At 44.7% G+C, this 13,481-nt stretch overlaps 1 long non-coding RNA gene across 3 annotated transcripts; it reads right to left on the reverse strand.

Annotated features, from left to right (window-relative positions):
* Nucleotides 1–5,326: 5,326 nt before the first annotated feature.
* Nucleotides 5,327–11,657, reverse strand: LOC146197403 (uncharacterized). 3 transcript variants are annotated; one of them, XR_014706199.1, is made up of 5 exons: nt 11,336–11,657; nt 10,738–10,802; nt 9,701–9,840; nt 8,402–8,571; nt 5,327–6,186 (listed from the first exon to the last, which is right to left on the reverse strand). It is a non-coding gene; the product is annotated as an uncharacterized LOC146197403 (long non-coding RNA). The 3 variants fall into 3 exon arrangements; XR_014706198.1 differs by having other exon boundaries at nt 11,233–11,656; XR_014706197.1 differs by having other exon boundaries at nt 8,402–9,840.
* Nucleotides 11,658–13,481: the final 1,824 nt, after the last annotated feature.

Genomic DNA, 13,481 nt, shown 5'->3' on the forward strand with positions numbered 1-13,481 from the left:
GGCTTCCCACAGTGCAGTTACACATCTATAGTTATTTCATAAATTGGCAACACAGTTTTGATTCATCATCACTGCCTGCATTAGGTATGCTGAAGGGAATTAATGGTCTGCAATCATCGCTGCTTCATGCGTTAGCTGCAGCCGCTAACCTTGGCTCATTTGCCGACATTATCTCTTCATCCCAGTGTCTGGTATCCCTTACTTGTTTCACTCCCTCGAAACCTAATCGATTATCTGAAAAGCCCTATTTCCTGGATCACATGTCCCTCTCTAATGCTTCTTTTCAGTTTTCTGCATCTTCATACTCAAAGATGTGCACCATGTGCTGCAATCTCAACTGCAGGTACTCTACTGCAAGATGCCCAGCACTCTGTGTCATATGGTATGGTGTTGCGGCAGCATAGAAGTACCACCCACACAAACCATCAGATGAGGACCTGCTTATGCCCTCACCTTTTTGGACCAAGGACGCCACCTGCCCAGGGCAAATAGGGCCTGCTCATTTCAATAATAGCTGATTACTACTTCCTTGTTATGATTACCTTGAAACTGTACTTTAATCCACATCTGTGTTTGTCAAGGTTTTCCAAATTATTTTACTTTCTATAACCTGCTGCACTGTCCTTTGCTTAGGTATTTTAAACTAATGCTTTAATATCCACTTTTCAGCCTTTCAAATGATCACATGATAGCAAGCTGCCTTTTATTACATTATATATACAGCACCTTCCAAATTTACATTCACCTCTTTTTGCTCTTGGGGAAATGTTTCTCATGGTTCAGATTCAACCTGGCTTAAAAACATTACTCCCTTTCTACGTCCGAAACCTTCCTACCTATGTGCAGCAGTGACATTGTGGCTATGCATTCGACTGCTAATCCTAAGGTTTTAAGATTAAATACATGGCTACATTTTGGCAGAGGCAAGATGTAAAGACACCTGTGGGCTACACAATGTCAGTGCATATAAAAAGGACACCAAGCAGTCAAAATTAATTAGCTCTTTCCCATGCTTGCAGTCTTTCATAGACCGCATTAGGTTTTGGCATTCCCGATCCCTGTGTGCTATGTCAATACCTCTACCTGTTGTAAAGTTGCTCTCATCACAAAGGGTTGAAAAATAAACTTTCATCTTGTAGTTTCTTTAGGTCCTTGAGCATGTGATGTTATTGAGGCAGTGGGCAATATTTGGCTGGGGCCTTAGACATGCAATAGCCCAAACCAGATTCGAAATCGAGGAAACAGTTTAGCTGAAACAAATGTCGATTTCAGTCTCATCGACATCAACTGCAATGCCCGTTCTCTTTTCTACATTCACCCAAATGTTTTCCGATTGTCATGGCTACTACAGTTCAAAATAATGAGACCAAAGAGCACGACACACAAGGAATGCTTATTTGCAATGAAAGCATTTTATTGCAAGCTATGAAGTAAATACATTTGTCGTGAAGAACAAGCAAAAGATTGCAAGAAACCATCAAAACAAAATTTAAAACCCCATCTAGAAAAGCAAAAATCTAATGCCATGTTTTCATGGAAAGCAGCCATTTTTTAAAAAAGGCTGCTCTTTGAAGCTACTCAAAAAATTATTTCAGCTTAATGCTCATTTGCTACAATCCTCTTTTTTTCCAACTAGACACAAAGTCTACAAGACCTTGTGTATAAAATGTCACCAACCAGCACGTAGCTGCCATGCCATCAGCAAAACCATGCGCCCAACTGCTCATTGCACACCGGCCAAAACTCTGCACTGCCTTTGGGCAAGTGGAAAACAGCTGCAAAGCATCTTAAAACCCATCCACCTTTTGTTTCTATTTTAAGGTGCTATCATTTCTCCTGCTTCAATCATTCCTTTCGTTTTCAGGTGCGATTCCATAAACTGAACTTTTTTATGAACCACCCTAGATTCGAAAATGTGTTCAAACCTGCTGTCTATGAGGCAGCGCCTTCAGAATGCACGGTGGCCAAAAATACTTTTGCAGCAGACTCGTTAATAACAGAGCTACAACCATCAAAACCGGTACGTTTCTCTCCTTCCCTTCCATCACCAAAGAGTCTCTCCCTCCTCCCTGGTTGACTAGCCTCCACAAGAGACAATACGCGTAGGGCTGGTACATGTAGGCTCCCTAAATACGCGAAATGTGGAGCGCCATCTCTTAGTGCTTTGAGAAACTATGCCCGCCATGTTGGTTCCGTCAACAAAATGAAAACGCTGCCCTGTGCTGGGTAAAAACAGCTACAAGAATGCATCAAATGCAGTCATTATGGCCCAGACTTTTACAGGCATTCTTTTTTTTCTTGCTGGTTGGTTTGTGAGGTTTAACGTCCAAAAGAGACTTCTTTTTTTTCTTGCTGCTTGGTTTGTGAGGTTTAACGTCCAAAAGAGACTCAGGTATGAGAGACGCCATAGTGAAGGGCCCCGATAATTCCGACCACCTGGAGTTCTTTCTTTAAGGTGCACTGACATTGCACAAACACGGGTGCCTTGCTTTCTGCCTTCCATCAAAACGCTACCGCCTCAGCTTTCTTTTTTTCTTGCTTTCTGCTACCCAAGCACCACCAGTGACCTTTGTTTGAAGGTTGAGAAGTGAGCTTTGGCTCATCCAGCTACAATGCCAATGAGGAGGAGGAGGGGGAGAGGCTGAGCTCAATGGGTGGCCGAAGCATAGGTGCGAGGCCTCTGGCCTTTCTTAGGAAACCAAGCCCGTGCATGTATGGATGTTCTGTGTTTTCTGTATTCATGGTTATGCACGGTGTACCATGGCTGGATTCGAGTGGCGACGGTGCGCTCTTTATGACCTATGCATGGAGGGTGCTTCCTGTCTGCTACAGCTGCGAAATCGTAGCACTGTGTGGCATTGACGCGTCTACTCAGTGATGCCGTCATTTGGTGTGCAACAAGCTGGAAAAAAAAAAAAAAGCGGAGGCTGGCCAAGCCTGCACTTTCACCCGGTTGTGATTCTTGCCAACGAGATGTCATGAACTTGAGCGTTCAGAGCGACCTGCAGTGATTTTTGCCGCTGTACTGAGAGTTATATATGATAGGTGTGCCAGCCGTGAGCCATCCTTACAGGCTCTGGCTGTGTACCAGCATCTTGCCGAACAGCCAAAACCAGGGAAAAACTCGCATAAAATATAGCTAAATTATTGGAACAGAGTTCTCCATCACTCGGAAATTGATGAAAGGAAACACTGCAAGTTTTTCAAACTTGCAGGCGTGGGCACGTCGTTCAGAGGAAATAAAGTTCAAATGCGTGGCAGAAAACATACGTATGGGTCCGGACCGAAGGAAATACCAAAAGCACACTGCGGCCGAGAAGCTCAACTATTGTCATGAAGTTAGCTTCGTTACAAACTAGCCGCAGAGTTTAGCAACATAGGTGGCAGGCAAAGACAAGGGTCGGAAGGCTTTCCTACTATCCTATCCTTATATGAGGATGGTGATGAATGTCTCCTGTTATTTCGAGGTGATGCTGCGCACGCCTCAGAACAGGAAAAGCAGTTACAGTGAATGCGCTGTTCAAAGTGCACAAAAAGTGCAATAAGAGCAGGTTACCTTTTTTTTTTAATTTGCACTAACAACTTAAAACAGGTCAACGACCAGCCTGACTTGCAGACACGTGAAGGTGCCCGAAATTTTGGTACATGTGCAGAAGCAGACAGAAATGTGCCCAAAAGCGAAAAGATGCCGTCACACTGGCATATCATTTGAAATAATGCATGTAGGCAAAACAGGTACTCCTCCTTGCTCGGCCACTAATTGTAACAGGCCTGGCAGAACAGGCCCGAGAGGCCGAAAATGTTCATGTGATAAATTCTGTGCTTCTGTAGCCATGTCAATGCATTTTTGACAGTTCCCCTCATATCATGAAGGAAACAAAGTTACAGCAGGAAGAAAAAAATCAGCTTTTGTGCGGCATAATGGGACTGACCTTACAATAGTATGCTGCTACTTGCCTTACTGCAGACTGATAACCCAAATCACTGTTGTATTCAGACGGTAATTAGCACATGTTGCGCACTGTAAGAAATAAGACAAAGTAAGTATTACTACGATCAAAATAATACTGTTGCCTGAGCCTACACTGCACCGCTTTTGCGCACACAAAATTGAGACTACATAATTTCTCTAAGTATTTCGCTCACTCCGTAAACTGAACACTTGAACGCTTGAAGGCGCGAACGCAGGTGCGCACCGGGCGCCGCCACAGAAGCGAGTGGCCAGGATTGGGTAAATCCTGCACTAACTTCACGGGGAAGAGAGCACTGCTTGCTTAGAAGAGCTGCCATTATATCTGCGGCGAATGCGCAGGCTGTATGAAAGTGCGCGCCGCTGCCACTTGAGTCCAGCCGTTGGTGTATGAATAGCACAGTGCACAGAACACGCTGAAGCATGCATAGACAAGGGCAAGAAACTAAAAGCCTTCTTTCTTGTGTGAGTGTATGCATGAGTGAAAACGAAATGCAAAACAAAAAAGTGCGTGACATCAGCAGACCAAGTGACACCCCTCGCCCATCAGTCAGAGAGAAACCAATGGATGCAGTATCTGTGGGTACCTCATCGACAAAGTTCGATGGCCAGCGCAAAGGATGAGAAGGTTTGGCTGTTTTAAAAGGACCATGAGAGCTTTGGTTTGCATTTTGCTGCTTTCCAGTGTGTGCATCGCTGCAGTATTTCGCAGAGACCATGTCCAACGCCTTATCGGGCTTGGTTAAAATGTCAGCCTGGTCAGTAGCCCTTGAATATGTTAGCTCTCTTAAATGAACAATCTGAAATAAGCAAGAACATAAGTTGTGCTGGCCATATTGTGGACTGCTTTCAAGACAATGTGTGTAATGCCAAATAATCTGAGTAGTTGAATAAACCGTTTGGGGTGCCCTGTTTTGTTTTCTAAATATGCATTGTAAGACCATTTAACACAGCTTGGCCACCCAACTTGTGCACACCAGCTAACACAAAGCTTTAGCTGCACTACACTAATCCCTCTGTCACACAAACACTTCCGATCCTCATTGAACTCAATCTGCATTCAGGCTTTCAAGAAGGATTGAAGCATCCGGTGCTACACGAGCGTTTTCAGTCAGCATTGAGAAATTTCCTACGTGGACCGTCGTCTGCTGTCAGTCGCAATGAGTCTCAAAAGGAAATTTAAGATTGGGGTAATGATTGCACGATTTCAGTGTACACAGCAGCATTCCGCTTTTGGCGCCTCAGGTCACCTAACCTATCTTCCCAGCGGTCAAGTGCTACAGTGCAGTTTCTCTTCCACTCCACAGTTTCCACACTGATGCAGTCGAAGAGAACGCCACCTTAGCCTCCACTGGCAGTAGACTACGGTGTCAATATTATAAAATTAGCCGTTCTACGAATGTTCTATCATGCCTTTTAATACATTTATGTGTTATGTGCAGTTCTATTGCATTTATTCGTTTTTCAAGTTTTAGAGCTCGTTGATGACGAGGGTGTCAATGACCGCTTTTGAGTGTGCTTGAAATCTCGAGAGCGATTGAGGAAGCAACCTTGAGTCAAGCAGGCTCGAGCTCAACTGCACTTGACAGTTGCCGTGTGACAACCTCGATCTACAATGAGTTGAATGTAGATCCAGTTCAATGAGGATCAAAACTGTTCGTATGAGAGCAGTTTAACTCGCATCTTGCAGGAACAAGCAATCTATATACACCTTTCCAATAAGTTACTCGGTGCCACCATATTGTTCGCTCCTCCTCTCTGGACTGCTGCAAACCGGCTCTGCTTCCACTGTGCTAGCACCAAATGCACAAAGCAGTCCAGCAGGTAATATGGTGACACCCCGTGACCACTTATTGGAAAGGTGCACACTACTATGACTATGCTACAGTATGCTAAGGAAGTGAACACACAAAAAAGCCAGGCAATCATGTTACTCTGGTAACGAATGTTTAATTGTGGCTGGCCTTGCATATGGCGGGCAGTAATGCATGTACCCCTGTCTTCGGACAGGACAGCAGGGTTGTAAGCATCTCCAGCAAACACTGTGCGGATGTTCGTTTTGTTATAAAAATTTAGGAGACACTTGAGATCTGTCTTTAAGAGTATAGCATGGTAGCGTCAACAGCTCCCGTCTGCAGCTTCCCTCAAAGATCCTTGATCGCATACATGCACCTTGCTATTTTATAAATGAAGTCTTTAAAGAACTTTGCTGCAACCTACAAAAAAAAAAAAAAAAAATGTTGGAAGTGCTTAAGAGCTCTAAGATCGCTAAGGCGAACACAACCCGGCACCAGAATCAGAATATGTGACTAATAAGTACGGTGCAGGGAATGCAGCCTTATAGTTACGCACGTCAAATGACAGATCGAATACCACACGCCCATCCTCCGAGGTCCTGTGAATAAGCGCATAAGTGGCCCGCGTATGCATGGGGTTGCCATTACCCTTTTTGTCACCTCTCTGCAGCGGTTTGCACAGCCAGGATGCCTCATTTCCTCCTCTCTGCAACGCGGCAACAGAGCACGCACCTGCCAGAGCTCTTCACACGCAAGTTCCAGTATGAAGGACGTTTCTTGATGACAATTTCTGATCACACTTTCTGTACATGACGCACATGAGCCAATTAAAATACAGCTATTTAAATGCCCTCTAGACACGTGAATATTATGAATATAAGCATAATACATAAGATAAATTCTCAGCACTGGGTAAAATATTCACAAAGTATTGTCAAACATGAATATAAAATCAAGAAATTGTAATAAAATCTTGAGGATATACAAAAGGCAGTAAAATGGTCATTTCTTAAACTACAGCTTGCAAATGAAGAAGTTCTTTTTTTTTTTGCCTCAACTCCCTCAGCACCATGTAATTTGTTTATTAAATGAAATATTTACACAATCTTGCTATTAGATAATACTAAAATGCAGGTATTTAGATGCTCAATTAAATAAATGCCCATGTTTTTGTTTTGGCTTTATACATAGCATAAAAAACTTTTTCTCCGAAATTTGCAGAAAAAATCCAAAAAGTGAAAGAAAAGGGGGCATGAATATCAAAGTAAGACAGCAAGAAAAATAATTCAGAATACTAAAAATATGCTACACTGCATCTTTTATTACTAGTTTAGGTTCTGAAGTTCATTTTGAAGGTGTGCTGTTATCTCAGAAATATAGCTAAGTTGCTGAAAACACCCATTTTTATGCTCGGCCTTGTTCTACTCATTTTACAGTTTATAGTATTGGCATTTTCAAACCTTTCAGGATTTATGACTGAATTATTTGGCGACATGTTTTCCAGAAGGTGGGAGAGTTTGCCATTAAATTTGAAAATCTGCAATAGAAGCTTGGTGTTCAAACTCCACTGAATTTGCTTGAAGAAGTTCCACACTTGAAGTTCTGGAGAAGCCATATCAAGTAGTACCAAGCTTTCATTACTGCTGAAACCCAGCGAATGGAAACAGAACAGTGGGAACACAAAATGAGCATGTGTAACTGACCAAGTGTGATCAGAGATTGAAACTAAGCTTTTCTTGGCCACTAGCTGAAGTCCGAGGCTGACATTTGACTGATTCATCATCTGAGCTGAACTGAGAGCTAGTAAAATTGTCTTCAAGAGACTTCGCTACTACTCTCATAAACAGAAAACTATAGTAGAAGCAGCAGAATCGTGTGAATGGCGCCAAAGACCTCTTTATTTCAAATAATTTTTTAAAGGTCACACTGTACCAGAAAGAACAAAAAAAAATAATAATAAAAAAATAAACAAGCTGCACACAAACAGAAACTATGGTTGTCACAATAGTCCCACTGCGGTAGTGCAGTGGTTAAGATGCTAGATTACTGTGCCGGAGTACCCATGTCCAAACCCGATCGCTGGCGGCTGCTTTTGATGCAAACGAAGTGGCACCCGTGTGCTTTGTGATGTCAGCGCGCGTTAAAGATCCCTAGGTGGTCAAAATTACTCCCTGGACCTCCACTACGGCACCCATTTCTGTCTTTCCACTTTGACTCCCTCCTCCCTTCCCTTACGGCACAGTTCAGGTGCCCACAGAAACAAGTGACAGATTCTGTGCCTTTTCCATTCCTGTGAACTAATTACTATAATTACTTTTGTCATACTATCTGCCTAAATGGGGCTACATGTTCCAAATACATAAATTTACGTCTGCCAGTGTGTGAGAACGATCATTCATATATGAACGATTGGCTTAAAGCAGTCCTGAAAGGTATAAGCCCTAATCCCTTAATTTGTGCCGGTATTATCTCACACACAATCATCAGCATACAACCATAATCTACCACATTGTGCCTAAGACCACCCAACATGGGTATAAAGCTCTGTTTTAACAAAGCTGTATGAACATGGAGTAGCATGTCTGATACTAGATCCAAGGGTCTCGGATGGTTCTATTCCACCTCAACCTCTCACCTCAAAGGAGCTGGCTGAGTTAGCAGCTCCAGATAGCGTTGTCCTCTCTTTTCTCGATCCTTTGTCTCTTTTTCGCTTTTCCACAATATGAGCTCCAGCCAGTTCGGCCATATCATGTGGCCTCATGACATCGCAGAACCAGACAACCAATCAGTGTATGGCCATGTCACCTGCCAAAGGCATGGTTGTGATTTTTCTCAAGGGTGACGCCTTTTACGCTACCGCAATAAAGCAACTATTCTAAAATAAGTCACTTCTTGTGGAGCACTTTTCACTACTGCTGCTGCATTGTATGATATGGGCAGTTCAAATTATGTCCCTTCTGTAAAGAGCAGTTTGTTTGCACAGCCTCCTATCCGATGTGGATGTAGGCTACAATCCAGCACACAACAGCGGCAGGGCAGACACATTAAAAAAACATGGCAGCCCTTACGAAAGCCAGCTGCTCCTTCAGCTGATAGAAAGTTCAAGATTTTCCCAATTCTATTATCTTGTAGGCAATGGGCAATAACCCGATCAGTTTAAGTTTGCAAGTGCTTGAAAGCCCCTTTCTTATAGATTATGGTACTGTTAGGATCCTTCCAAGATTTCAATACACTTGAGGTTGTGAGGCACTACACACACAAAGCAAGCAGTTTTTCTAGCACAATCTCCCTACCACTCTTCAAAGATCTGCAGTTGCCTATCCATACCAGCCGTTTTCCCTCTTTGCATTGCTTCTAAGGCTTTTTTACTTCCTCCATGACCAGCATGACGTACAACCTGCTCACATTACTGCCCGTCATCCTGACTGCTTCAGCTGCTGCTGTGACTGCTTCAGGGCAATGTCATCAGCAAATTGCAGATTACTGAGGTATTGTCCATCTACCCTCATCCCTGAAGGCATGTCACCTAGCACATAGTACAATAGATGCTGTCAAGAGAGTACAAGTGGCTGATTCCATGCCAAGTTACCTAAGACAATGCCATGTTTTAGACACCATCACACACGGATAACTTTTTCTCGGAGAACCACAGCTGTGTTACCTCCACAAGGGATCAAGTTTTCTTCTATATGACATCTCTCCAATAAATGTCAGGCCTGTTCAGGTATTAATCTGTTACTTTAATTCGCAAGGCTAGAAGCTAGACTGGCAAAAAATTGCAGTCACACATTTGTGCTTCCCACCTCCCCCCACTGCAAATCATGTGTTCCAAACCACCCAGAATGATTTTCAAATAATAGCATATCAGCAAATTCAAGGGTGACAATATTACACAAGATTAAATACATTGCAAGCAAGGTGTTTTAAACTTAACTGGGAGCACGCTCTAAACCTGTGGAAGCAGTGAGAGTATCCATTTGGTCACGCCAGTCGCAGCTCACTGCACTACTGAGGTGGCGGTGTAATCGAACTGGCGGAGGGAACTCGTTCGTCGGCACCAAGAATTCGTTGCCTCTGCAAATGTAAATAAATGAGAGTAATACTGCAATTACATTTAGTTTGCATAAATTCAGCAAACTTACTCACAATAGAATTTGGTTCGAGTAAAGCAAGTGAGAGTGCCTGCTGCAGAAGGAAAAAGGCAGTAATGAGACTGGCTGTCAATGCTAGCACAAATACAAATATTTAGAACACTTACAAAACACTGAAATAGCAACAAAGAGAATCTAAGTTAAATCACTTGTGCAGTAAGTGCCCAATATGCTGCGGCTTGCATGGAACTGCAATGGAGAGTGCTTATAGCAGCAACTGCCAAGCTCTTTGACAGGATTACGAGGTACTCGCAATGGTGCCTCACTCTCCCACAAAACATGCTAGCTCAGATTAATTATTGCTCTGTTTTCAAATAAGCTGTCAATGGCCTTGGCAGCAGCTTGAAGCTAAGCACTGCCAACTATTTATGTTGGAGCAGGCAAAAGATATATATATTTGGGAACTCTGCGGTAGCAACATGCATCCAAAGTGTTAAATCTATATAAACAAGCTCAGTGAGTTCCACCAATGCAGTTATTTCGGCAGTAAAAAGAGAGATATTGTCACAGGCATGAACCTATGCTAGCTGAGGAGTATTGAGGTCACCCTCATTGCTGCATACACCGAAATAAGTGAGTACTTGACAGTGGAAGGTCTGAGCAAATAAGCACAGGAATTCGGTCATGTATATAACCATACTTTTGTAGCCATTTCATGCTGTGCAGTAGGCTTGCTGCACTTCGAGGCTCATTCCGCACAGGGCCAACTCACGTTTAAACCATCTCTCAGCTGGCCAGCAACCCCCCTTTATCAGTCCGCAGATATACTCATGTATTGCAGCACTACCACGTATGGTCTGTACAGATGAGTGCCACTTACCTTCCAACAGTTTTCCGAAAGAAGCCCGACATTTTCTATGGGCTGAGCCGCTCCATCGGTTGAAGCTGCGAGGAAGGCAATAAAACCTCCCGATTATAAACCAGCGCGTTCACGCTGGCGCACGCAAAAATGCCTTATACTGCCCAAACAAATATAAGCGAACTCAGAAACAGTTTTACGTTATCTTTTAGTCGCCTCATATGTCCCAATACTCCAGTGCATCCGGAAGACAACAGCAACCGGCGACTGATCGGTGCACAGCAGCAGGTATGGAAGCTGTTCCAAGCGCAATGAAACGAGATCGTGGACGCCATTACGCAGTCTCCTCACGCCTTCGCCCGGAGACCGTCGCGCGATTACGCCGCGTCAATAATTGAGGCTAACGCATGCTTGCGCTGCCGTGCAAAAACTCGTTAAAGAAGCTGCAAGGAAGGCGATGGCAGAAAGACTACAAATGCTTTACTTAGCGTTCGCGGGCATGTATGTACGACTCACCGCAGTCAGAAGGCTGCAAATAGGACTGCACCGAAGGCTGCGCCCTTGAATTTAAGGCTATAATTCACGAACTGAATTCGCATATCACCGAGTTTGCATTTACCGGGATGATGGCCCGCCAACTGCAGCAGACCGACGCATGAAAGACAACCTAGCCATTGACACAAAAGCAGCACACAACATTTCAAACGTCTTCTTGCGCCATGTGACGGCTCGCTTTGACACATCGCATTTGATCACATTCGGCACCACTTCTAGCCCCCTTGCTTTCTAGCCAGTCTTCCTTCTTTGGGCCATACTTTGGGCGACTCAGTTGACTCAGTGAGCATCTGGGTTTGAGGCTTACTTCTAGAAAAAAACAAGCACTAAAAGCTATTTGACGTCACATCCGTCCAGAAGAGCAACATATCCTCCTTTCCACTTTGGTCCTGGGCGCGCATGCGCAGTTCACGGAGCCGGCTCTCTGCAAGTTCAGGTAATCGTCCTTCAAGTTAGATCTCTGCATTCGGGGGTCCCCCGAATGCAGAGATCTAACTTGACTTCGACTTGACTTACGGCGGCCTCAAGTCAGCCGCAACGCGTGCCATAAACCGAACTTGACTTCAACGGCAACTTGCACTAGACTTGACTTGCTCGAAGTCAAGACCCACCTTGGCGAAAACGGGCCATTTTCCAAGTCAGCCCCAGGGCTGTCTTCAAGCTGACTTCGTTCGTTTTTTCAACATGTCCGCCACCCGAAGAGACGTCGCTCGCCGCATTGCTGCCTTCGAGTTTGCGTGTCATTCCATGAATGTCGCGTTCTCGGAGGCATATCGTATGCCTGCGATACCTCGGCCACCTATTCGTGACCGGGGAAACCCGATGGAGCTTTACAACGATCAAGAGTTTCTTGCACGGTACCGCTTCACGAAGACGACGGTGCGAAGGCTGCTCGCTATGCTGCCCGTGAGGGAAAGCGCCGACAACAGGGGCCAGCCAGTGCCTCCTATGCTCCAGCTGCTGTTGGCACTGAGGTTTTACGGCGCGGGAACATTTCAGACCGTGACTGGGGATCTCGTCCGAATCCCGCAGTCTACTGTGTGCCGCGCCGTCGGGAAAATGACATTCCTGATTGGAAAGCATCTGCGCCCCTTGCTTGTTTGCTTCCCTCATGTGTCGCAGTTTCGGCAGGTGATGAGGGACTTCTACAGTGTAGGCGAGTTCCCCGGCGTCTCGGGGTCCATCGACTGCAGTCACGTACGCATCAAGAGCCCCGGTGGTCTAAACGCGGAAGTATTCCGGAACCGAAAGGGCTACTTCTCGATCAACGTGCAGGTAAGCAGTGAAGCCCTCCGTACAACTGCGCATACGCGCATTTTCTTTTACAACGCACGTCCGCTCGTCTCGAGCGCTACAGTGGGGGATCAAATATAAAGTTAAATAACAGCGCAGCGCTTCTTTAGGGCTCCTTTGCAGCGGAGCTTTGGACATGTTTACTTCTGCATGCGTTTACGTTCTTGCAATCCAATACATAGTTTCCCCGGTGTTTCCGTAGCTAAACTGTTATATCGGCGTTAACTGACGTAGAAAAAAAAAAAAAAAAAAAAAAAACCCTACTACAGGCGCTAGTTCACGAGCTTAGGAATGCACAGCTACCGCGAGTTGTGCTGACTAGCGTTTGCCCATTTGATGCAGGCGGTCACCGGGCCACAGCTGCAGTTTTTCGACATTGTAGCCAGCTGGCCCGGGTCGGTGCACGACAGCCGCATCTTTGACAACTCCCGTGTGCGGGTGCTGTTTGAGGAGCGGCGTGTGCCAGGAGTGCTGCTGGGGGATGCTGGTTATGCCTGCCACCCGTTCCTGATGACGCCTCTGGCAGACCCTGGGCCAGCTAACACACCCAGAGGAAGGTAAGTCAACATGAATACAGTGATGCTGATATTGTAAACTTGGAGCGCAAAAAGAAAAAAAAAAAACAGCAATTGTGCTCGCTACCAACTTCACCCTTGCTGTGTGTTGTTACTCTGTCTGTGTGTGTGTTTTGAGCTCTATCTTTATAATGAACAATATGCACCAATGTACCCAGAAAGAAGTGAGGTGTACTGATGTTAACTTGTTCACTGTGCTAGTGCATTTTTTGCAGTCTTGCTGTCAACTGATAAGGTAGGAATTAACACTGCATATTATGTTTTGAAAGCAAGAACACCATCAGAAATTTTAAAAGGCTCAGTGAAAATTACTTTCCTAGCATAGTGACACATTACGCAGCC

This window comes from Amblyomma maculatum, chromosome 3 (assembly GCF_055883805.1).
Source record: "Amblyomma maculatum isolate TAMU_Amacu chromosome 3, ASM5588380v1, whole genome shotgun sequence".
Classification (NCBI taxonomy): Eukaryota; Metazoa; Arthropoda; class Arachnida; order Ixodida; family Ixodidae; genus Amblyomma; species Amblyomma maculatum.